The sequence below is a fragment of the Capsicum annuum genome, chromosome 5 (genome assembly GCF_002878395.1).
Source record: "Capsicum annuum cultivar UCD-10X-F1 chromosome 5, UCD10Xv1.1, whole genome shotgun sequence".
Classification (NCBI taxonomy): Eukaryota; Viridiplantae; Streptophyta; class Magnoliopsida; order Solanales; family Solanaceae; genus Capsicum; species Capsicum annuum.
In genome coordinates this window covers 40,319,997-40,343,887 of record NC_061115.1, presented here as the reverse complement: position 1 = coordinate 40,343,887, position 23,891 = coordinate 40,319,997, and the positions used below count along the sequence as shown (strand labels likewise).

The window sequence follows — 23,891 nt, the reverse complement described above, 5'->3', positions numbered from 1 at the left end:
TAGTTCTTCATGATATTCTTACCCATCAGGTAAAAGTAGTAGATGAACTTTAGGGACTGATAGAAGGGGTGGAGGATAAAACTAACAAAAATAATCTAGAGGAGCAAATATTTAAAGAAGCAGACTTATCTCCAAGAACAATCAAATCCCTGAAGCAAGGTAAGAAAGGGAAAAAGCCAAGTAATGGGGACCGAAATCTCCCTAGCAGATCTCAACCAAAGAGAGGTATGTAAGTCAATATTCTAAGCAATGATAAAAGCACTGGTGTGGGATATCAGGTTGGCCAAATCTCAAAGAACTTTCCAGAGAGTTCAAATGCTGAATAGATTAAACAAGTTTTCTTTCATAGTACTTTTGAAGCCATTTTAGCAGTCTAGGCATATTAATAAATATAGAGGAAGATTTCAAATGCCTCTTATATTTCACAACTATAATGGTAAAATTTGGTGTTTTATGAATCATGGATTTAATATGACAGTTAAACAAGACATAGAACAGTTACCGAATCTTCATCTTCATGATCAGTATAATGGGGTCCTTTTATGATGACTATAGTCTATGCTAAATATGACAGAAGTTAAAAGATGGATTCATAGGATAATATTATTTCCATATCCAATGGTATCTCTAAACCATGGATCATTGGAGGGGATTTTAACTCAGTATTTTATGCATCAGATAACATTAGAGTTTTGCCAATTACTTTGGCTAAAACTGAGGACTTTAAAGATTGTGTTGAAATTGCTGAGCTTACCCAAATTCATCACAAGGGTAGCCCTTTTACCTGGTGGAATGGGAGGGCCGAGGATGATTGCATTTTTGAGAAACTGGATAGATTTTTTTGTAATGCTGATTTTCAAGCTATGTTTAATCTAGTAGAGGTGGAATATTTAGCTAGAGATGGGTTGGATCATGCCCCTTTAGTGCTATACTGTGAGAGTATTGAAAAAGGTGAAGAAGTCTTTTATGTTTCTCAATTTCTAGATAGAACATTCTGAATTTATGGAGGTTGATTGCTCTAATAACCCTTTTCATGATTTGTAAAGGAAGATTAAGAAGGTAAAAAAAGCTCTTTCTCTGTGGAGCAGGCAGACTTATAGAGATATTTTTTAGTAGTTGATAATTAGGGAAGAAATAGCTAGGATTAAAGAGAAGTTGTTTGAGGACTCTCCCTTATAATTAAATAGAGTTGTTATGCAGAGAGCAAAGGCTGAATATATCAGATATCTTCAACTAGAAGAAAGCTATTGGAAATAGAAGGCTGGGTATGATTGGTTTGAGAATGGGGATAGAAACACTACATTCTTCCATACCATAGTTAAAGAGAGGAAATATGGGCTAAAAATTTGCTGAATCATTGGTGATTCTGGTTGCTGGTTAAAAAATGAAGCTCAGATTATAAAAGAGGCTATTTTTTAATCAAAAGTAGTTTTCACAATGTAGAGATGCAATAGATTTTCCCCTATTAAAGTACATTCCTAATGTTGTGACTGAGGAGGAAAATATGGTACTTAAAGCTATTCCATATGAGAAAGAGATTAAACAGGTTGTGTTCAAACTAAATGGGAATAGTAGAAGTGGACCTGATGGGTTAAATGGCAGAATTTATTAGGTGTGTTGGGACATTATTGGTGGATATGTAAGGAGTTTGGTTGAGGATTTATTTGAAGGTAATACTCTCCCTAAATCTATTACACATACTAAATTGGTTCTTATTCCTAAAAAGGATAATGTGCAATTCTTTTCTGATTTAAGACCAATTAGTCTGAGTAATTTTGTTGATAAAATCATGTCTAGGATTGTGCATGATAGGTTGGAAAATCTGTTACCCAGATTGATATCCCCAAATCAATTAGGATTTGTGAAAGGAAGGAGTATTGTGGAGAATGCCCTGCTTACTCAAGAATTTATTGTTGATATTGGAAAAAGAGGAAAACCTTCAAATATAGTACTGAAACTTGACATGACCAAATCCTAAATAAGGTCTCTTGGTTTTTCTTGATGAAATTAATAAGGAAGTTTGGTTTATCAAATAAAGTGGTAGATGTGATATGGAGACTAATCTCTAGAAATTATTATTCTATATTGTTGAATGGTCATGCAGTTGGTTTCTTTATTCAACACGAGGAGTGAAACAAGGGGATCCTTTGTTCCCTGTAGTTTTCATTTTATCAGCTGAAGTGATTCCAAGAGCTCTTAATTTGTTATTTAATGACATATCCTATGTGGGATATGGTATGCCTAAGAGGAGCCCTAATTTGAACCACCTTTCTTATGCAGATGATACTATCATATTTACCTCTTCTAATGAGTATTCAATGGAGAAAATTATGCAAATCTTGTAGGACTATCAAGCTAAATCTGGAAAAATGGTGAATAGGGGAAATGTTTTATTTATATGCATCAGAATACCTCTACAAATGTGGTAAGGCAGATGGAGAAGATTATAGGGATGAATAGGTGATCTTTCCCATTGAAATATTTTGGATGTCCCTTATCTCATTCTAAAAATAAAAAAGATTATATGCATTAGAATACCTCTTTGCCTCTATGGGATTATGTTGATCTGATTGAAAAGATTAGAGGTAAACTTCAGGCTTAGAAAGGGAGATTATTATCCTATGGAGGCAAAGAGGTTCTCATCAAAAGTATGCTTCAGAGTGTTCCACTCTATGTATTATCAATAATAGTTCCACCAAAGAGTATTATGAAAAAATGTAGAGAATATTTGCTAAGTTGTTTTGGAAAAATAAAGTTCTTAGTGGAAGAAATCATTGGGTGTCCTGGAAAAAGTTATGTCTTCCTAAAATAGAAGGTGGTTTTGGGTTTAGATCAGTGGAAGATGTAACTCATGCAATACAAGCCAAGCTTTGGTGGAGGTTTAGGACTCAAACTAATTTGTGGACAAACTTTATGTGGAATAAGTACTATAAAAAATAGTTACCTGCTCCTGTATAATGGAAAGGTGGATCGCAGGTGTAAAAACCTATTTTTAACAATAGGGACAAACTTGAAAAGTATATTTGGTGGGAACCTAAAGGTGGAACATCTTCTACTTAGTTTGATAATTGGACGAATACTGGTCCACTATTTATGCAGCAATCTGAGGTTCAAACTTGTCACCCTTTGTCTGAGATTTTTGATTTCCTAGGTGTTGAGGGATGGAACTATGAGGTTATGCAAGATTTAGTACCAGAACATGTAGTAACCTATGTTAGAGATAATATGGATTTTGTATGTCTTGTAGATAATTCAGATAAATCTTAGTGGACAATGAATAGTGTAGGACATTTCACTACCAAAAGTGCTTGGGATCTTCTAAGGAAAAGGGTTGATGTAATTAAAGATTTAAAGAAAATATGGCATAAAGGATTGCCTTTTAAATTTTCTTTCTTAATTTGGTGAATATGGAATGGGAGGATTCTAGTTTCTTTTGCGATGAATAAATAGAATCCTGAAATCTAAAAGAATTGTATCTGTTTCTCTAATTCGAAAAGAGAAACAATAAACAATCTATTTCTTAAAGGGGAAATTGCTGAAAAAGTGTGGAATTACTACTGTGGAGAAGTTGGATTAGTTGATCAAAGAATAAATGTGAAGTAAAGTGTAAGAATGTGGAGAAATCATGATTGTAATGTTAGAATGAGGGTTGTTTTTAACATAGTCCCTACAGTTATTCTTTGGTTTTTGTGAAAAAAGAGGAACACTATTATAAATGGGGGTGTTTATCAGGAAAGAAAGATTTTTTGGGAAGTAGATACTAGTATTGTCAAGTTTATTAAGCTCAAGTTTTATATGGACTTAACTGGAAGAAAGTGGACTAGTATAGTGGATGATCTTCATGAGTATAGATTTTTCTATACTCATAAACTAGTGAGATGGATGAGAGTGGACGGTTAAATATAAGACCCTGTAAGATCCTAGCTCATTCTAGCTCACTCTTGCATGCTAAAGGGGTCCAAGACTTAGAAAATTTCACAAAGTGTTAAGACTTAGGCATTTCCAAAGCCTCGTAAACTTGGATGATTTTAATTCTGAGCTTTCCAGCCTTAGAATGTCGATTTTGAAGTTGATTCATGATTGGGGTGGTCGCTAGCATGTCTTGGGTAAGTTTTGGATTTTTCAGACGAGTTTTGAGGATTGATTGGATGTTCAAACCAGCGAGTCAACGCGATATGACTGTGGCGTGCCACTTGTCACATTGGTGGGGTACAACATGGCACGTTGCCTAACGCATCGACAGAGCGATGCGATGCGTCGCTTAATGCGTCACTAGCCATATTTAGTTTAATTAATTTTGGGTATGTGGGGCTATTTGAGTCAGTTTTCCCTTACTTAGTCTCACCCATAACATGATATTAAGGTCCCAAAAGGGAAAAATCACTCATATTTTCACAAACTCTCTCAAGAACAAAACCCTAGCTTCTTCAAATCCAAGTTTAAGCTTCAAGAAATCACCAAGGACTCACAAAAATTCATTAGTTAAGGTATGCTAGATGTTCATTCATGGGTCCTTTTCTCCCATGGAGTCCAAGAATCTGCTTTAAAGTTTAAAATCATGACCTTTACATGTTTTCATGAATTTTATCTGTGAACTTTCATGAATTTTAATTTTTATATCATGTTTACATGTGTTTTTATTGGAATTAGCCTTTGACCCATTTGAAGGATAATATTTGCATGTTAAATCCTTAACCTATCATTTTTGAATTGAAATTATGTCATGTATCAACTTTCATGCATACCATGTATTAGTTATCTTATGCTATTCATTCAGTCATTATTAATGTACACGAGCCCATGTATATCAGCCTAACCCCACCTAGCATACCAATACATTCAAAGTACTAACCGCATACTCATTTCTTGCGCTATGATATATCATATCATTGGTTCAGATCCTCAGGTTCTCGACCACACCTAGACCTCCCAGTGCATCAGCAATAGTAGTAGTGGTGAGTCCTAATATTTCGAGGACCTATTATGTTATTTTAATATTTTAGTTAAGGTGTCAATTGGATTTAGTTGAGTACTGTTCCATAAACCCTCATTTGGTTAGTTTTAGAGGTTTTTGGACATTTCAGACAATCAGTTAGTTGTCAGTTTTATCATTCAGTTTTTAGCATTTTTTCTTATGTTTTAGACTTGTGGATTTCAGTTGTATTGTTTTCTGTATTGAAACCTCATGGCATATTTAGTTGTTTTCGCACACGTTCGTTATCAGTATATTATTTAGTACTCACAGTAGGCACTAGATCAGGGGTTAGCTTGTGGTATCTTGAGACTGTTAGCACCGTGTGGCATCCAGGGTGTACTCTCGGGGTGTTACATTAAAGGGTAAGATAGATGGTGCCTTTAAATGAAATCCTAGACCTAGTTCTATTGCATTTTGCATTAGAGATTAGTTTGGAGACCTAGTGGTAGCACAAGGTTCTAGAATTAAAGATGCTACTAGCTTAGTTGCAGAAGCTAGAGCTATCAGGGAATGCCTTCAGTTCTGTACAACTAATTATATTCATCAAATAGTGGTGCAAACTGATTCATGGGCTATGGTATAGATTCCCAATCAACAGTGGAAGGTCCCATGGAGTATAACAATCGTGGTCAAATCTATTAAAGCTAAGATGGAAATAGATCAGTTAGAGTGGTACATTCCTTTCGGGAATATAACACTCTAGCTAATTTGTTTTACTAATTTAGTTTTTGATTTTGTAGGTGAATTTCAGTAGAATAATATGTAATAGTGGCCAACAGAAGGAAAAGCTATCATTATTTCGACAAAATTACGACTCTAAATATTAGAAAAGTTTCACAACTAATTTGAAGTAGCAACAAAAATTTCATAAAAATAGTGCAACATACAACATTTCAGATGGTGAATAAAGAGCAAGGGGATAAGATGTTAACAAAAAATTAGAACCTAGAACTGGAATATGCAAATTGATGCAAATCGATAAAGGGTTCTTTTCACTCATCTCATTCTGTAGAAAAATAGAAATAATGTAGCATTATATCATGTGATAAAACATAAATAAGTGGTGTTGTAATCAAATTAGGAATTTGTAGAGATGTAACTACCTAGTCTTAGAAGTGATTTTCTTTTGAGTATGATGCCTGCATCCAGTGAGATTTTGGATGCAAAGGGTTTTAATACTCAAATGCCAGCAAAGGTAGATCTAGAAAATCCCAAAGAGTGGTTTAGACACACCTTTTATGAAATCAAAGCTATGAAACTTTAGTTACTGGACTCTATTTTCATAGTAAAATGGTAGTATTAGTTTCTTAAGAAACTCAACCCATTGAGCTAGAAAAGGGAAGAAGGTAATTAGAAGTTTAGACACTTAACTTAACAAATGGAGAGATAGAAAGTTGATGATCCACATAGGGTGAGGAAGAAGCTAAAGCACATAGACAGAACCTCATCGGTGATCTAGGCAGCGAAGAAGGGACAACACTATGGTTGTTTATCTTTCTATAATGAATACTAAACCTATGGTTGTCTGATAGTATTTTTTTGTTTGTTGGATCCGGTTCAGGCCATTTGGGTCAGGTTAATTTTTGGCCTGGCCCATTTATTTTGTATTGAACTCTTTTGCTTTTAATAAAATAGGCACCTAGACCTCTTTTTCTTTTTCAAACCGCACCTAGATCTCCCAGTGTATTAGCAGTGTTGAGTCTTCATATTCCAGGATCGATTATGTTATTTTTGTATTTCAGTTCAGTAATCAGTTGGATTTAGTTAGGGATTGTCCCATCAACTCTCATTCAGTCAGTTTTAGAGGCTTTCGAACATTTTAGATAATCAGTTAGTTGTCATTTTATTAGTCAGTTTTCAAAAATTTTTCTTATGTTTCAGACTTACAAATTTTAGTTGTATTATTTTCAGTATTGAAACCTTATGGAACACTTAGTTGTTTCTACACATGTTTGTTATCAGTATATTATTCAGTGCTCACAACAGGTACCAGCTCATGGGTTAGCTTGTGGTCTCTCAAGACTGTAAGAATCGTGTGGCGTATAGGGTGTACTCTCGAAGCGTTACAAAATTAGTATTAAATCCTAAGTTTTCAACGCGTCCTAGGGAGTTTAAAAGGCACATTGAGTAGAGTCTTGTGCATGGGTGTAAAGCGCGCAACACTTATGGACAAGAGGCTACAAGACGTTTTAGGAAAAGTTCCCCTTCTTTCAGTATTTGTGTTGTCCGAATGAGCATGATCTCTATTTAAACTCTCTTTCTAATTAAATATTCTTTCTATTTATAGAACATGCCTCCCAAAAGGAATAACGGAAGGAAAAATAGAAATCAGCCTGCTCATCCACCTGTTCAGAAAGATCCCCTAAATGAGCATATCTCTCATGCCAAATTTAAAGTTGTATTTACTAATTTAGCTCACTCAGTAGCAGCTCAGAAAAATTAGCAAGCTAATGTCCCATCTTTTCAATGGCTAATATTGCCACAGCTAGGATTCAGGGCTTCACCCGAATGAACCCTACTTTGTTTTAGGGATCCAAGTATGATAAGAATCCGCAAGAGTTTCTTGAAATAGTTCAAAAGGTAACTAACATTATGGTTGTGAATTCTAATGACAGTCCATAGTTGGGTACTTGCCAGTTGCAGGATGTTGCTCACACCTATTATAAGCAGTAGAAGGGAGATAGAAGCGTAGATGCAGGGCCTGTTGAATAGGAGGAGTTTGTTATAGCCTTTTTAGATAGGTTCTTTAATTTGGATATAAGGGAATCTAAGGTGCTGGAATTTATTAATTTAAAGCAGGCAATATGAGTGTGAAAGAGTATTCACTTAAGTTTACTCAGCTGGCAAGGTATGCTCCTCATGTGGTGTCTGATAATAGATCTAGGATGATTAAGTTTGTCTCTGATGTGGCTGATAGCATGGTTAGGGAGTGTAGGACCACTATGTTGATAAAGGGATAGACTTTTATCAATTGACGGTCCATTCTCAATAGATTGAGGAAGAGAAAGTTAAGGAGAAGAAAAGAGAGAGTAAGAGGGCGAAGACAGGGAGCTTTAGTTTTGCCGAGCCAAGGTTGGAGGGTGGTAACCATCCTCAATTCTATTAGAAATATTTATCTCCATCTCCATCTTCAGCTAGTGCTCTAGTGTCAAAGTTCAGAAATAATAATTGGGATAGGGCGCCAGGATCTAAGACTCAGGGTAGTGTGAACAGTAGTTGGACTAATCCCATTTACCGGAAGTGTGGTACAAATTATCAAGGTATATGCAGGGCTGGAAGTGATGTGTGTTTTGGATGTAGTAAGCTAGACCATGGGTTGAGGAAATGTTTGATAGGTATGTGGAAAGGTATGAATGATCTCCAACAGACTAACTCTTCAGTAGCACTAGCAGGACGCCCAACTCAGTAGAAGGCGCCACTTCTAATGCCACCAGCGGTTAGTACCAGAACAGATTGTATGTACTTCAGTCCCAACAGGATCATAAAAGTTCTTTTGATATGGTTATTGGTATTTTTAGGTCTTTCACCTCTATTTTATGCTTTGTTAGACCCCGTAGCTTCGCTTTCCTTTGTAACCCCTTATGTAGCTGTGAATTTTGGTGTCAGTCCTAAGACTTTAGCATAACCCTTCTCTGTGTCCACCTCAGTAGATATTTCTATTATAGCCAGGCAGGTATACAAGATCTGTTCGATTATAATATCCAAGAAAGTCACTTTAATGGATCCTTTGGAGTTAGAGATGACTGATTTTAATGTCATTATCGGCACAGATTGGCTTCACTCATGCTATGCTTTAGTTGATTCTAGAAACAGAGTTGTTTATTTTTAGTTTCTTAATAAAACAGTCCTTGAATGGAGGGGTAGTACTTTAGCTCTTAGGGGTCAGTTTGTTTTGTACCTTAAAGCGAGAAAAAGGATATCCAAGGGGTGTGTTTACCATCTTGTTCAAGTCAAAGACTTTAGTTTAGACACTGCCAACCTTGAGTCTATTTCAATAGTGAGGGAATTTCCAGATGTTTTCCTGAAGATCTTCTTGGAGTTCCTCCCAAAGGGGAAATTGACTTCGAAATAGACCTTCTTCTAGATACCCATCCCATCATTATTCCTCTCTATAGAATGGCTCCAAATAAGCTTAGAGGGTTGAAAGAGTAGCTGAAACATCTCTTAGATAAAGGATTCATCAGCCCCAACATTTCCCCATGGGGCTCTTCAGTCTTTTTCGTGCGTAAGAAAGATGGTTCTCTTAAAATCTACATCAATTATCATTAGTTGAACAAAGTCACAATCAACAATAAGTATTCACTCCCTAATATTGATGACTTGTTCCATCAACTTCAGGTGCCAGTTATTTCTCTAAAATAGACCTCAGATCCAGCTATTATCAGTTCAGATTTAGAGAATATGACATTCCAAAAATAGCTTTCAGAATTTGATATGGTCACTTTGAATTTCTAGTCATGTCCTTTGGTCTAACAAATTCCCCAGCAACTTTCATGGACTTGATGAACAGAGTGTTCAAGAAGTACTTGGATATATTTTTCATAGTCTTCATAGATGACATCCTTGTCTATTCCCATAATGAAAATAATTATGCCAGCCACCTCAAAATAGTATTACAGACTCTTAGAGCCCATCAGTTGTTCGCTAAATTTAGTAAGTGCGAGTTTTGGCTAAGATCAATAGCTTTTCTTTTCCATATTATTTTTGATGATGGCATTAGATTGACCCTCAAAAGACCAAAGCAGTGAGAAACTAGCCCAGACCTATTTCTCTATTAGATATTAGGAGTTTCTTGGGTTTAAATAGCTATTATCGATGGTTTTTTATAGGTTTTATATCTATTGCATCCCCTATGTCCAGATTGACTCAGAAGAAAGTCAAGTTTTAGTGGTCAGATTCTTGTGAGAAGAGTTTTCATGAATTGAAGGCTTGACTTATCTCAGCCCTAGTTTTGACCTTTCCAGATGGTTCAGATGGGTTTGTTGCTTACTGTGATGCTTCTAGAGTTGGTTTGGGTTGTGTTTTGATGTAGAGAGCTAAGGTCATAGCTTATACCTCTAGACAACTTAAACCCCATGAGAAGAATTATCCTACCCATGATTTTGAGTTAGCAGTTGTTGTGTTTGCCTTAAAAATTTGGAGGCATTATCTGTATGGGATGTATGTTGATGTGTTCGCGGACCATAAATGTTTGTAGTATATTTTTTTGTAGAGAAAGTTAAATCTCTATCAAAGAAAGTGGTTAGAATTTTTGGAGGATTATGATATGAGTGTTTTGTATCATCTGAGCAAGGCCAATGTAGTGGTAGATGCCCTTAGTAGATTATCTATAGGTAGTGTGGCTCGTGTTAAGAATGATAAGAAAAAGCTGGTTCAGGAGGTTCATCAGTTGGCTAGGTTACACATTTGGTTGACTCATCTAAGCATAGTGTTTGGGTTTAGAATAGTTTGGAATCTTGTTTGGTTGCTGAAGTAAAAAAAAAAAACAAGATAGGGACCTCAGTCTAGTGGAGTTGAAGGAGTCAGTCAGAGATCAGAAAGTAGAGGTTTTCTCCCAAGGTGGAGATGGTGTGTTGCATTGCCAGGGTAGACTGTGTGTGCCATGTGTAGATGGTTTGAGACATCAAATTCTCGTAGAAACACATAGGGCACTTTACTCTATTCACCTAGGAGCCACTAAGATGTACCGTGATTTGTTGAAAATTTATTGGTGGAGTGATATAAAAAGGGATATTGCTGATTTTGTAGCCAAGTGTGCTTATTATCAGTAGGTTAAGGCTGAGCACCAATGACCTAGTGGCATTCTGTAGGAGTTCAGCATCCCCACTTGGAAGTGGGAAGAGGTGAACATAACTTTATGATAGGGTTGCCTTATTCATGTCGTCAGCATGATTTGATTTAGGTTATGGAAGATAGAATGACTAAATCAGCCTATTTATTACCAGTCCATACTTCTTATTCAGCCGAGGATTATTCCAATCTCTATATTAGAGAGTTGGTTAGGTTGTATGGAGTCCCATTATCCATTATTTCAGATAGAGGTACTCAGTTTACCTCTCACTTATGAAAAGATTTTTAGAAGGGTCTTGGTACTCAAGTTCATCTCAGTACAGTATTATCTTACAGATAATCAAGAAGAGAGGACCATTCAGACCCTAGAAGACATATGGAGAGCTTGCATTATTGAATTTAAGGGCAGTTAGGATGATCACTTGCTATTGATTGAGTTTGCCAACAATAACAATTATCATCCAGTATCCAAATAGATCTATTTGAGGCTCTATATAGGAGGAGATATAGATCTCCTATTGGTTGGTTTGAGGTAGGTGAAACTGTATTAATAGGGCCAGATTCAGTATTTGATACACTGGAGAAAGTTCAGGTAATTAGAGAAAGGCTTAAGACAGCCCAAAGCTATCAGAAATCCTATGCGGATATACCTAAGAGAGATCTTGAGTTCACAGTTAGAGACTTGGTTTATTTGAAAATCTCTCCCATGAAGGGAGTGAAGAGGTTTGGAAAGAAGGGGAAGCTTAGTCCCTGATATGTTTGCCCTTACAGAATCATGAGCCACTTTGGAAAAGTAGCTTACAAGCCTAATTTGCCTACAGATTTGGCATCAGTGAACCCAATGTTTCACATTTCTTTGTTGAAAAAAGTGTATTGGTGATCCAGTTGTCGTTGTTTCTTTAGAAAGCTTAGATGTTTAGGATAGCCTTCCTCACAAAGAAGTCCTAGTCGAACTCTTAGATCACCATATTCATATACTAAGGAATAAAGAAGTTTGGTCAAAGATATTTGGTAGAATCAATCTATTGAGGGAGCCACTTGAAAGCAGAAGCAGATATGCAAACCAAGTACCCTCAACTTTTCTCTGCCAACCCAGATTTATTTCAAGGTAAAAGTTTTCCCTTCTATTATCTCCTTTTTATTCTTAGTCCTAGCCATATAATTATATATATGTCATTGCATGCATTAATGAATCAGTTCAGTCAGTCACCATGTTCAGACTCAGTTATGTAATCGTGTTTCAGTTGTGCATATTCAGGATAAAATCTTAGTACCTCAATAAGTCTTAGATTAACCAGTCTCATTTGAGGATGAATGTTCCCAAGTGAGAGATATTGTAAGACCCCATAAGATCCAACCTCATTTTAGCTCATTCTTGCATGCTAAAGGGGTCCAAGACTTAGAAAATTTCACTAAATATTAAGGCTTAGTCATTTCCAAAGCCTCTTAAACTTTGGTGATTTTAATCTCGACCTTTCCAACCTTAGAACATCGATTTTAAAGTTAATTCAGGATCGAGGTGGTCGATAGCATGTCTTATGTAAGTTTTAAATTTTTTGGATGTAGTTTAAGGCTTGTTTGGATGTTCAAACTAGCGAGTCAATGCGATATGGCTGCGGTGCGCCACTTATTGTGTTGGTGAGGTGCAATGTTGTGCGTCGACTAAGTGATACAATGCGTTACTTACCACATAACTGTCCATGTTTAGTTTAATTAATTCTGGTAGGTGGGGATGTTTGAGTCATTTTCCCTACTTTGCCTCACCCATAACATGAGATTAAGGTCCCAAAATGGCAAAATCACTCATCTTTTCACAAACTCTCTCAAGAATAAAACCCTTGCTTCTTTAAATCCAAGTTCAATCTTCAAGAAATATCTCTAAGGACTTATGAAAATTCATCAGTTAAGGTATGTTAGATGTTCAGTCATGGGTCCTATTCATCCATGGAGTCCAAGAATCTGCTTTAAAGTTTAAAATCATGGCCTTTACATGTTTTCATAAATTTTATCCATGAACTTCCATGAATTTTAATTTTTATATCATGTTGATATGTGTTTTTGTTGGAATTAGCCTTTGACCTATTTGAAGGATGATATTTACAAGTTAAATCCTTAACCCATGATTTTTGTATTGAAATTATGTTATTATTCTATGATTTAACTATTCCCATGCTTTAACTTTATGACTCCCATTTGTGTGATGAAATGCCTAAGAGATGAATTTTGAACAATGATTACTTATCATGCTTATGAAGCTTTAGTATATTTCTACTGGTAATGTTATCGAGTCTGGGGGATTATGAATAACCAAAAACTTAGTTGTTTACTTAGTCTCAGTATTTTCAGAATGGTTTCATATATATTAGAATATGGTCAGTTCAGTCAGTTACCATATCAGTCAAACTTAGTTCAGTCCAGTAATCAATATCCTTTAGTTGGGAGTAAAGACTTAGCACCAAGTGATTAGGGATGGCATTTCCCTTGTAAGTAAGTATGAGTCATTTGTCTCCCTTATCAATAGGTATGAGATGTTAGTAGCAGTCCCTTTGTTCTATACCTACACCACTATAGACTTAGAAGGGTCTCCCATCAGATAGGCATAACACCTTCGTCCTTCGAGATATCAGATTAGTGGATCCACATAGCCATTGTTAGTACCCTTGACATGGTGCTAACACCCTTCCAACTGGGTTACTAGTTGGACCCTGATAGTACATTAGGGCATGTCGATTATAGCATGCTCCCACAGTCTCAGTTCAGTATTCAGTACAAAGTTCTGTTTTAGGTTTGTTTGACCATAGCATACTGTTAGCAGTTATTCAGAATCAGTACTTTAGTACTTCAGTTTAAAAGCTATTTCTGTATCATGTTATATGCTTAGTCATGTATCTTTGGCTTTACCGCTTTCATGCATAAAATGTATCAGTTATCTCATGCTATTCATTCAGTCTGTTATTATTTATGTACATAAGCCCATGCATATCAGCTTAACCCCATCTAGCATAACAGTATATTCAGATGCTCAGGTTCCCGACTGCACCTAGACCTCCCAGTGTATCAACAGCAGTAACAGTTTTGTGTCCTCATATTCGAAGGACCGATTATGTGATTTCAGTATTTCAGTTTAGTAGTCAGTTGGATTTAGTTGGGGCCGATCCCATCAACTCTCATTTAGTCAGTTTTAGAGGCTTTCAGATATTTCAAACAATCAGTTAGTTGTCTGTTTTATCAGTCAGTTTTTAGCATTTTTTCTTATGTTTTAGACTTGTGGATTTCAGTTGTATTGTTTTCTGTATTGAAACCTTATGGCATATTTAGTTGTTTTCGCACACGTTCATTATCAGTATAGTATTCAGTACTCACAGTAGGCACTAGCTCAGGGGTTAGCTTGTGGTATCTTGAGACTGTTAGCACCGTGTGGCATCCAGGGTGTACTCTCGGGGTGTTACATTAAAGGGTAAGATAGATGGTGCCTTTAAATGAAATCCTAGACCTAGTTCTATTGCATTTTGCATTAGAGATTAGTTTGGAGACCTAGTGGTAGCAAAAGGTTCTAGAATTAAAGATGCTACTAGCTTAGTTGCAGAAGCTAGAGATATCAGGGAATGCCTTCAGTTCTGTACAACTAATTATATTCATCAAATAGTGGTGCAAACTGATTCATAGGCTATGGTATAGATTCCCAATCAACAGTGGAAGGTCCCATGGAGTATAACAATCGTGGTCAAATCTATTAAAGCTATGATAGAAAATTGATCAGTTATAGTGGTACATTCTTTTTGGAAAGGTAACACTCTAGTTGATTTGTTTTACTAACTTAGTTTTTGACTTTTCAAGTGAATTTCAATACAATAATATGGAATAGCTTCTAACAAAAGGAAAAACTATCATTATGCTCGACAAAATTATTACTCCAAATTTTAGAAAAGTTTCACAACGGATTTGAAGTAGCAAAAAAACTTTCATAAAAACGGTGCAATATACAACAACATTTAGGGATTTCACAAAGTGAATAAGAAAGAGGTGATAAGGTGTTAGCAAGAATTTGGAACCTGGAACTAGAATATCAAAATCGATGCAAATTGATAAATGGTTCTTTTCACTTATCTCATCCTATTGAAAAATAGAAATAATATAGCATAGTATAATGTTAAAAAATATATATAAGTGGTGTTGTAATCAAATTAGGAATTTATAGAGATGTAACTACCTGGTGTTAGAAGTGATTTTCTTTTGAGTATGATGCCTGTATCTACTGAGATTTTGGATGAAAAGGGTTCGTATACTGAAATACCAGCTAAGGCAGATCTATAAAATCCCAAAGAGTGGTTTAGACACACCTTTTATGATGTTAAAGCTGTGAAACTTTAGTTATTGGACTCTATTTTCTAGTACAAATGGTGGTATTTGTTTCTTAAGAAACTCAACCCATTGAGCTAGAAAAGGGAAGAAGGTTATTAGAAGTTTAGACACTTAGCTTAACAAAGGGAGAGGAAGATAGCTGATGATCCGCATAGATTGAGCAAGAAGCTAAAGCATGTATAAATAGCCTCATTGGTGATCTAGGTGGAGAAGGCGAAGGGACAACACTATGGCTGCTTTACTTTCAAAAATGAATACTAAACCTATGGTTGTCTGATAGTATCTTTTTGTTTTGTTAGATCTGGGTCAGGCCATTCGAGTCAGGTCACTCTTGGGCTTGACCCATTTATTTTGTATTGACCTCTTTTGTGTTTAATAAAATAGGCTATTGCCTAATTTAGTTTAAAAAAACTATGAGGTTGACACTAAGATGCCCATTATATTGGGAAGACCATTTATGTCCACAGGTAGAGCTATGGTTGACATAGAGAAAGGTGAGATGAAATTTAGAGTCAGGGATGAGGAGGCTACATTCAACATTTGAAAGGCAATGAAGCATCCAACCAAAATGAGGGTAGTATCGGTGAGTAATTGTATTGATGAACCTGGAGGATACTCCTATGGGTATCTTGATGAATTTTTAGTAGTCAAGATACCTACGTCGTGCCACGACATAAAATCAAGAGTTGCATGAGAGGCAACCCATAGGCTTGTTGGTGAAGTTTGAGTAACCAATACAGCCATGTCGTGCTGCGATATTATATCAAGGGTTGGGTGGGAGGCAACCCACTATTGTTATTGTTCATATTTTTGTTGTTTTTCCTTTTTGTAGTTTTTTATCTCTTGGACTTACCCGAAATACAGAAAAAATTGCTATATTCATCGATTTACTAGTAAGTGGACTGTGTGATCAACCTATCATGTTTACAAGTCCCTCACAGTAAGTGGAGTAATAAGTTTAAAAGTGGAAATTTTGAGGATGAAAAATGGAAAGTTATGGGCTTTGGCATCTAATTTTACTTTTGGGACCTCATACTTAGGTTACGGGACCATAAGTAGCTGGAAAAAGATCAAAACTCCAAGTTCGGATTGCACAAAAGTGGGCCAAAATTTTTGGCCCAGCACCTGCTGGCCGCAGGTGGTACCTGCACCCAAACCCTGACCGCAGGTGATAGCCGTAAGTACAAGACACGGCTAGGTGAAAATTGGGCCTACTTTTTAATTCAAATTTTGGGCCCACCAACACTTATGACCTAAAACAGCCCCCACATATATTTAAACAACCTTAACCTCATTCTAATCCTCGAAACTTCACTTTTACCTTTGAATTCGAACATCTATTTTAAAATACAAACTAAGCCCACACTTAAGTAAAGGGTATATTGACACTTATTTGTAATATAAACTTGCCCCAACGCACTAAACACAAGTTCCAACTGTAGTTTTTCTTGAGTTTTTCATTACTCACTTCCGGTTCTTCATATAAGAGGTAACTTTCTCAGCTCCTAATGGTTATGTATTAATCTGTTTATTGTTTAAACAAGTTGATATGTGTATTTTATTGTAAAATATATATATCTATCATTCTTATATATAGGATCCTTGAAGTAACCTAAAATCATAATGTAAGGCCTTATTTTGAAGAATAATCTAAAGTTAGGCCCCAATCGGAAGTTAAACTTGAATGAATAAAAGTAATACCACTAGTTGAGCATGTTTGTTTACATTGAGAGTTATGATTTATGATAGCCATATGCTTATTGGACTTGTTGGGATTTCAAACAGGTTATAGAGGTGTGAAAATTGAGGAAAAATTCAAACTTTTTGAATCTTGAATTTTTCTTCAACTTTTGTTATCCCTCACTTTTGTTGAAAAATAAGAACTAGTTTTTTAGGTACATATGACACCTAAAAATTTGAAGAAGACATAGTTCGCTACCCCTAGGAGATGGGCAGAGTCTCCCAAGCCTAGCGGTTTAGTAGAGGAGTACCCAAGGCAGCAACGTAGAGACACTGTAGTAAGGGTGACATACATAGTCATAAAAGGATAGACTTGCCATATTGCTCAGACAGTTGCAGCCTGACTATGAATGAAGTCAACAAGGATGTAACCCCCACACACTCCTCCACCTAATGATGGTGATAATGAGAAGACAGATTTTGAGCCTACTCCATAGGTTTTTTCTCAAGACCCCTAGTCTGAGGAGGGGTCCCAGGATTTATTTGATTAGGTTAAATAGAAGGATCCTTTGATGGTGCTCCAGTTTGAGGAGGGTATCGCTACTCATGTACAACAGACAAATGTACCCCAATTTGAGGAGGGTACAAAGCAACTTTCCCATGATGCATCAGTAGAACAGAGTCTCGCTCCTATATATGACTCAGATACACCTCCCAAAGAGGGACATTAGAGGTGGTGTGTGAAAGGGATGTAGGAGATACTACAACATAAGCCTACTAGGTGCATTTCTAAAGAGCACTGAATTGACCTATCGGGGCAAGATCGAGTGCCACAGCTACAAATATTAGCTAGAGTGGATAACTAGACCACTCAGTTCCTATAGCCCAGCTATGGTATGGGAATTTTATAAATCCTGTAGAGCTACAGTAGTCATTCCTTTGCACAGACATCCAAGCCTAGTGAGATTTATAATGCAGCCACATCTTGATCATATATTGGTTAGAGGGGTCAGAGTTGACATTTTAATAGATACTATCATAGAGTTATATTCAGCCTAAATTATACCACTCATGCATCTATAACTGAGGGTGACCACAGACTGAGGGTCGTACGTTTTCGACATATCATGCAGAAGGCTGAGCACCGACGAGAGAGGGTTTAGATGGCTAGGTGGATACCTAGTTATTTTTTATCTTTGGGTGATGCAACCCCATAGATTGAGGGGCAGGCTATGATCAAGAAGAACCTATTGACATTTAGGCTAAGTTTTGGTGGTTGCTGATTAGATACCGACTGATACCCACTACTTCAGATAATACATTGACATGGGAGGTGGTTACTTGTATGATGGTCGGTCATGCCATTGATTTTGTTTCCATCCTTAGGTATGAGTTACACAACAGAGTATTTGGGGAGTTGACTAATTTACCATTCTCTTACATGATTCAGAGGCTATGTGATATGGCTGGTGTGACTGAGATACCAGGGTTTGATAAGAGGGTACTTGTGATGGCTACTACACAGACAAATACTATGAAAGATCTGGCATATCTAGGCACTTCTAGGATACCAAAATAGCAGAAAGTAGTATTAAGGGCTATTTTAAGGGCCTAGAAGTTTCCTTAGAGCCTGATGAGGCACATCGTGGTAATGTGGATGTTAGTATTGACATGGAGATAGAGAAGTAGAGAGAGGCTCTAAATTCTAGTATGCAGGGCTAGGGCACACCAACTACTTTTTCTTCATCCTTGGGTTTGACCTCAGAGTTGGTGGGTGTACCTTCAGGGCTTACTTGCCCATCCATTGCAACTCCTGCTTCAGATATAATCACTATATCTAGTGAGTTTTTATAGAGCCTAGCAGACTGATAGAGGGCCACCAATTCTTGAGTGAGGGTTATTAAGATTGAGATGACTACCCTCTAAGAGAAGATGAGATCAAATATTAGGACTAAAGTTGAGCAGGCAGAGGCCTGGTAGGAGGTTGCACAGAGTGTTGCACTATCCAATTTATTTGATGACTTTTAGACATGGATTGATGAGTTTGAAAGTTAGTTTACATCCTAATACACAGAGACAGATACACTGGATCTAGCCTAAATGAGAGAAAGTTTGATATATTATGAGCAAAGTATGCTCTCTCATAGAGAGCTGTGTTGCAGCTAGTTTCTTAATTATACCCTAGGTGGTCTAGATATCACCTCCATGCATATCAAGATAGTTTGATTTCCTTGGGAAGGGTGATGAGGAGGTCCCAGTAATTGGGTACAAAAGAGGTCACATAGAAGACTTGTAGGAGCTTGATTTACCATATGACCAGGCCGTTAAAATGGCCAAGTATGATTCAATGGAGTCTGCATTTATCGATAGGCAGAGGTGTACATATATAGCAGCGGATCCATTATCTAGTGTGCACATCCACCACCATCGTCTTTGCTAGTTAATATACCCCCATCTGGGGATGCTCATGATTTGGGCACCTAGTGCATCCCAGGTATGTTCTCACTCTCCTCTATTTTACTTTAATTTAGTGCATTGAGGATAGTGCACAACTTTTAGTTGGAGGTGGGCATACTATACTATCGTAGGTTTTTGTTGCCATGCTTTTTTTCCTGTCAGCCACAGTATGATTGTAGAATCGGCATGTCTTGGATAATTTTAAGTCATATTGTGTTTTCTTTGTATTATATGTTGTTTTTATGTAATTAGGATATTTTTAAGTATTTAGGGAAATAGTCATGTTTTAATTAGTTTTTGATACCCCTTCAAAAAAAAATTATTTAAGAACTATGTAAATGTACATATGTGTGAACATTGTGGATCTTGTTATGGCATTAAGATAAGGGACATGATAATCACTTGCTAACAATTGCATGAACTGGATAGGTAGTAGTTGGTATTATTGACTTTTGCCATGTGTGTGTGAGATACTACCTAGTTCCTTTTGTATGTTGAATTCAGAACTTGCCTGGTTAGTTTATCCTAGGTTAAAGCATAGTCGATCAGGAAAGGATCATAGGCCATTTTTTTTTATTTTAGTACACTTTTAGACTAAATAACCTTCTATGTGTGAATTGTATCCCTTGATCCCTATTTTGAGTCTTGTAACGTATTTATCTTATTTCACCACTCACCTTCCTAGTTGTGCTATAATAAACCTATTTTGGCCCTTGTCCTCATTGAACATTGTGCACCTCAACTCAGGCAAAATTCCTAAGTTGAGGGTAGCTATCATAGGAGTGCATATTGTAAAGTGGTATGTAGAAGGGTAAGATAAAATAAAGAGTTAGTAGGGTTAGGTGTGGAAGCAAGAAATTGTGAAAAAGTGAAAAAGAAAGAATGAAAGACCATACCCAACCTGAATGTGCAATAAAGAATAAAAAAGGAGAAATAAAGGTAGAATAAAAAGAAAATTGGCTAGTAAATAAAACCCCAATGTTAGTGTAGTGCCAAAGAGGCTTAGTCACTTGATATGTCCTTATGTACCATACAGACCCCAAGCCGTATTACTAGTCGAGAAAAGTTCGATAGTGGTCCTAACGTGACTATCTGAATGCTAAGGTAACAAAAATAAGGGCAAGCCTACAGTATTTAACATACATTGATTGGATCTTCTCTTCTGGATGTGAGTGTCTCTTGACCATCCCTACATTGACATGCATTATTTCATATGAGTGAGTAGGATATCCTTGTTATAATGGCACTTGAGTCATATTGCTAACTATTTATTTGTATTGGGTAGTGTAACTTGTATATATGAGTGGTTGTCTATTGCTAATGTAATTTCCATACCTTGATCCCATTGCGTCATATTTTTTTGCTCCATGTTCATATGCAGTTGGTCTTGAGAAATAAGATTAGAGGGTGTGTGTGTTTTGAGCTTTAAGTGTTGACTGACTACCTTGAATAGCTTAGATTCCTAGTTAAGCATTGTTTTTGTTCATATTTTGTTATGTTGCCTGAGGACATGCAAATATTCTAAGTGGAGGGTGTTGATATGCTATAGAAACATAGCACTTTGCAATGCTTAAAATGAGGAAAATATGCAGGGTTTTGAGGTTATTTTGTTATTTATGATGCTTTTTGGGTATGTTTTGCAGGAAATCATGTTATGGATGCTAAGTTCACGAAAAAGGTGAAAATGTGTTTTTGGCTACTATTTGGAGTAATTATGGATGTTTGGGACACTTTTCAACTTGTTCATTATCAAAGCATGTTTGAGAATTAAAGAAAAGCTAAAAAAAAAAATGACTCCCGATACCTACTAAGTCAACCTACAGACCGCAAGTAGGACCTACGGACCGTAGGTAGGCAAAGAAAGTGCTAGAAGTCCAAAATTCCAAGAGATGAATTTGCAGGAATTTTCCACCCACTACCTGCGCCCTGTACCTGCACCTAGGGTCAAGACTGCAGATACTATCTGCGCTCGAGTTCTGAGCGCAGGTACAGACCACATGTGGCCACTAACCTAGTTTTGTCCTATTTCATTTGGTCTTTTGTTTTAGGGTTTTCTCATGTACTATAAATATCCTTTATGTGTTTATAGTAGGAGTAATCCACTTTTGATACTCACACACATATTTTGATTCCAAGATCCAATTTTGATCTTAGGATTCTGTTGTATTGACTTTGGTTCATTAATTCAATTACGATTGTGGGTTTTTGTAGCTCTTATCATTGTGACTTCATCTATGCTTTCAATTATGAATGTTAGTGATTTCTTCACAAGCATGAGTGGCTAAAACCCATAGCTAGGGTTGTGGAAACCCTAGCAGAATGAAGAAGTAGGGGAAGTGTTGTTGTGGTTTTGAACTGATACCCACGCATGTATTGCTTTATCTTTGTTATTATAGTTTTATTAATGGGTGCACACAATAGGATCCCGCCTAGATATTGTTGCTTACTCCAAAAGAGGAGTAGTGACTAGGAAAAGATAAAGACAATAGTAATTTGGAGTTTAACTGTCAATCCATACTTCTAGATTCTATCTAAGTAAGATGGTTAGATTTTATCTAGTAACTAGAGACTCAATATATATAATAGTTAATTGGGATCAATATAAGGGTTAGTAAGGCGACATCGTAAGACTCAAAAGGTAAAGAGTAAAATCCTTCTGCTAATCCAATAGACTGTAGAAGGTATATAACTTATCAATTCTGCATGTAAGGTATTGGGTTGGTTCAACAAATCATGATAGGCCTATGGAGTTGAGAAATCAAGGGAACGTAATCCTAGTGTTCACCTACACTGATTACAAGTGAAGTTGATATAGTTATTTTCTTGAGATTACTACACAAAACCTCCCATTTACTTTTCTTGCTCTGCGCATTGACTACAACTATTGAGATCTATAATTCCACGTGTTCCCTTAGGATTTGACCTCAACCCTTATTGGGTTGCTATATTTTAATAATGACTGTATTATCATCATATAAGAGGTGTTACTTGGACGTCATCACCCTCCTGCTGTTCTGCTGATTTGCATTCTTCTCTACATACCTAAACTTTTTGCTTTGCCTTTGTCATATCTCTACCTGCTTCTTTTTCTCATCTTCCACCTATTGCATATGAACCACTAACCTAGATATGTCTATATCATTATTCAACATGGTAGCTTTACACTCTAACACTAACTCTGAAGAATAATGAGACAACTATTGGAACTTTAGTGTGTACTCCTTAACAGTCATCTTACTGCTTTAAGTTTACAAACTCTTCGACCTTAGCCTCCCTCAACTCCTGAGAAAAGAACTGATCAAGAAAAGCCCCTAAAAACTCACCACACCATCAGCTCAACATCATAACCCCTCAGCTGTTTCCACTCCTCATACCACTGGTAAGCCATATCCTTTAACTGATAAGTAGAAAACTCCACACCTTCTGAATCACTAGCATGCATCACCCTGAAGCTATTCTCCATTAATGAGTGGCAAATTTACCACTCATCTATCTCCAAATTCATGCACACTATGATGAAATAATTGGGTATATAAGGATGATTCTTTGCTGAAATGCATTATATCCCATGGTATTTGTATTTGCAGGTAATTAGATAAAAAGGAGTTGAAGCAAAACTGAAAAGAAAAGCAAAAGACCAAGATTCTTGCTCAAGCTGAAAATTAGGACCAGGGATTCACCCTCAAGTACCGTGTTACTGCCTGAGGTTCACGATTATGATCTCACAGCAAGTCAAACCTCAACGATCATGAGGTGACTACCGTGATCGTGGGAATCGCAAACACAATCAAGATAGGGCGATCGTGTTGGAGCAGGATATCTTCAAGGGCAAAAGTGGAAATTCACAAGCTGGTTCCTAAAATCCTAAATTGTCAAAACCCTTTCACAAGTTGATTATATTTTATGTAATTTCTTAGTTCTAGAGAGGAGAAAATAATTGTATGATTAATTCCAAGTAATATTTTAGTTGATGATTCAAATTGAAGTTTGAGTTTAATCTTGTTTTACTTTTCAATGGAAGATTTCAATGCAAATTTGGGTAAATCTCTTCTCTTTAAATCTATGAGTATCTAAATTCCGATCTTGGGGTTATGCTTGAATAGGGTGTTGATGTGTATGGGTGTTGATTTTTAGTCTAAATTTATGGTTAGTGATGTTGGGTTTTGCTATTACTCTTTCTTGAATTGAAAATTATGGGTGAAAACTCCAATCGGCTTGGATCCTACATATCCTTGAAAGGGGGATGTAGGTTATGAGTAATTGTGAAGAACTGATTGATTTTAGTTTGTTTCTTAACATTACCTTAGAAATAAGGATGTTATGTACAATTGTTATGTTCATAAGTATCATACTAGAAATAGGGATACTAAGTTGAGGTATTGGGTTGATAAATTTGGCACACTCATGAGGTATTCAAAATAATCCATGGGTGAAACTTAGTGTTTTGTTGAATGGATAACACTAAGACCCTAAATCTAGCTTACACAACACTCATTAACTAAATTAGAACTAACTCTAGATTACCCGTACATGAATTACCCCTAGGATGGCATAACCCCAAGACCTCTCTTACTTGGTTTTACTCATCAATTATTTGCTCTCATATTGGTGTTATAGTGCAATTTTG

General features: G+C 36.4%; 1 long non-coding RNA gene across 1 annotated transcript in view; it reads left to right on the top strand.

Moving 5' to 3' along the window:
* LOC124898879 overlaps positions 1 to 21,474 on the top strand; it is a 29,388-nt gene extending 7,914 nt beyond the window's left edge. The window contains exon 2 of the long non-coding RNA XR_007055685.1: positions 20,908 to 21,474. This is a non-coding gene — a long non-coding RNA (uncharacterized LOC124898879). The remainder of the gene's footprint in view (positions 1 to 20,907) is intronic.
* Positions 21,475 to 23,891: the final 2,417 nt, after the last annotated feature.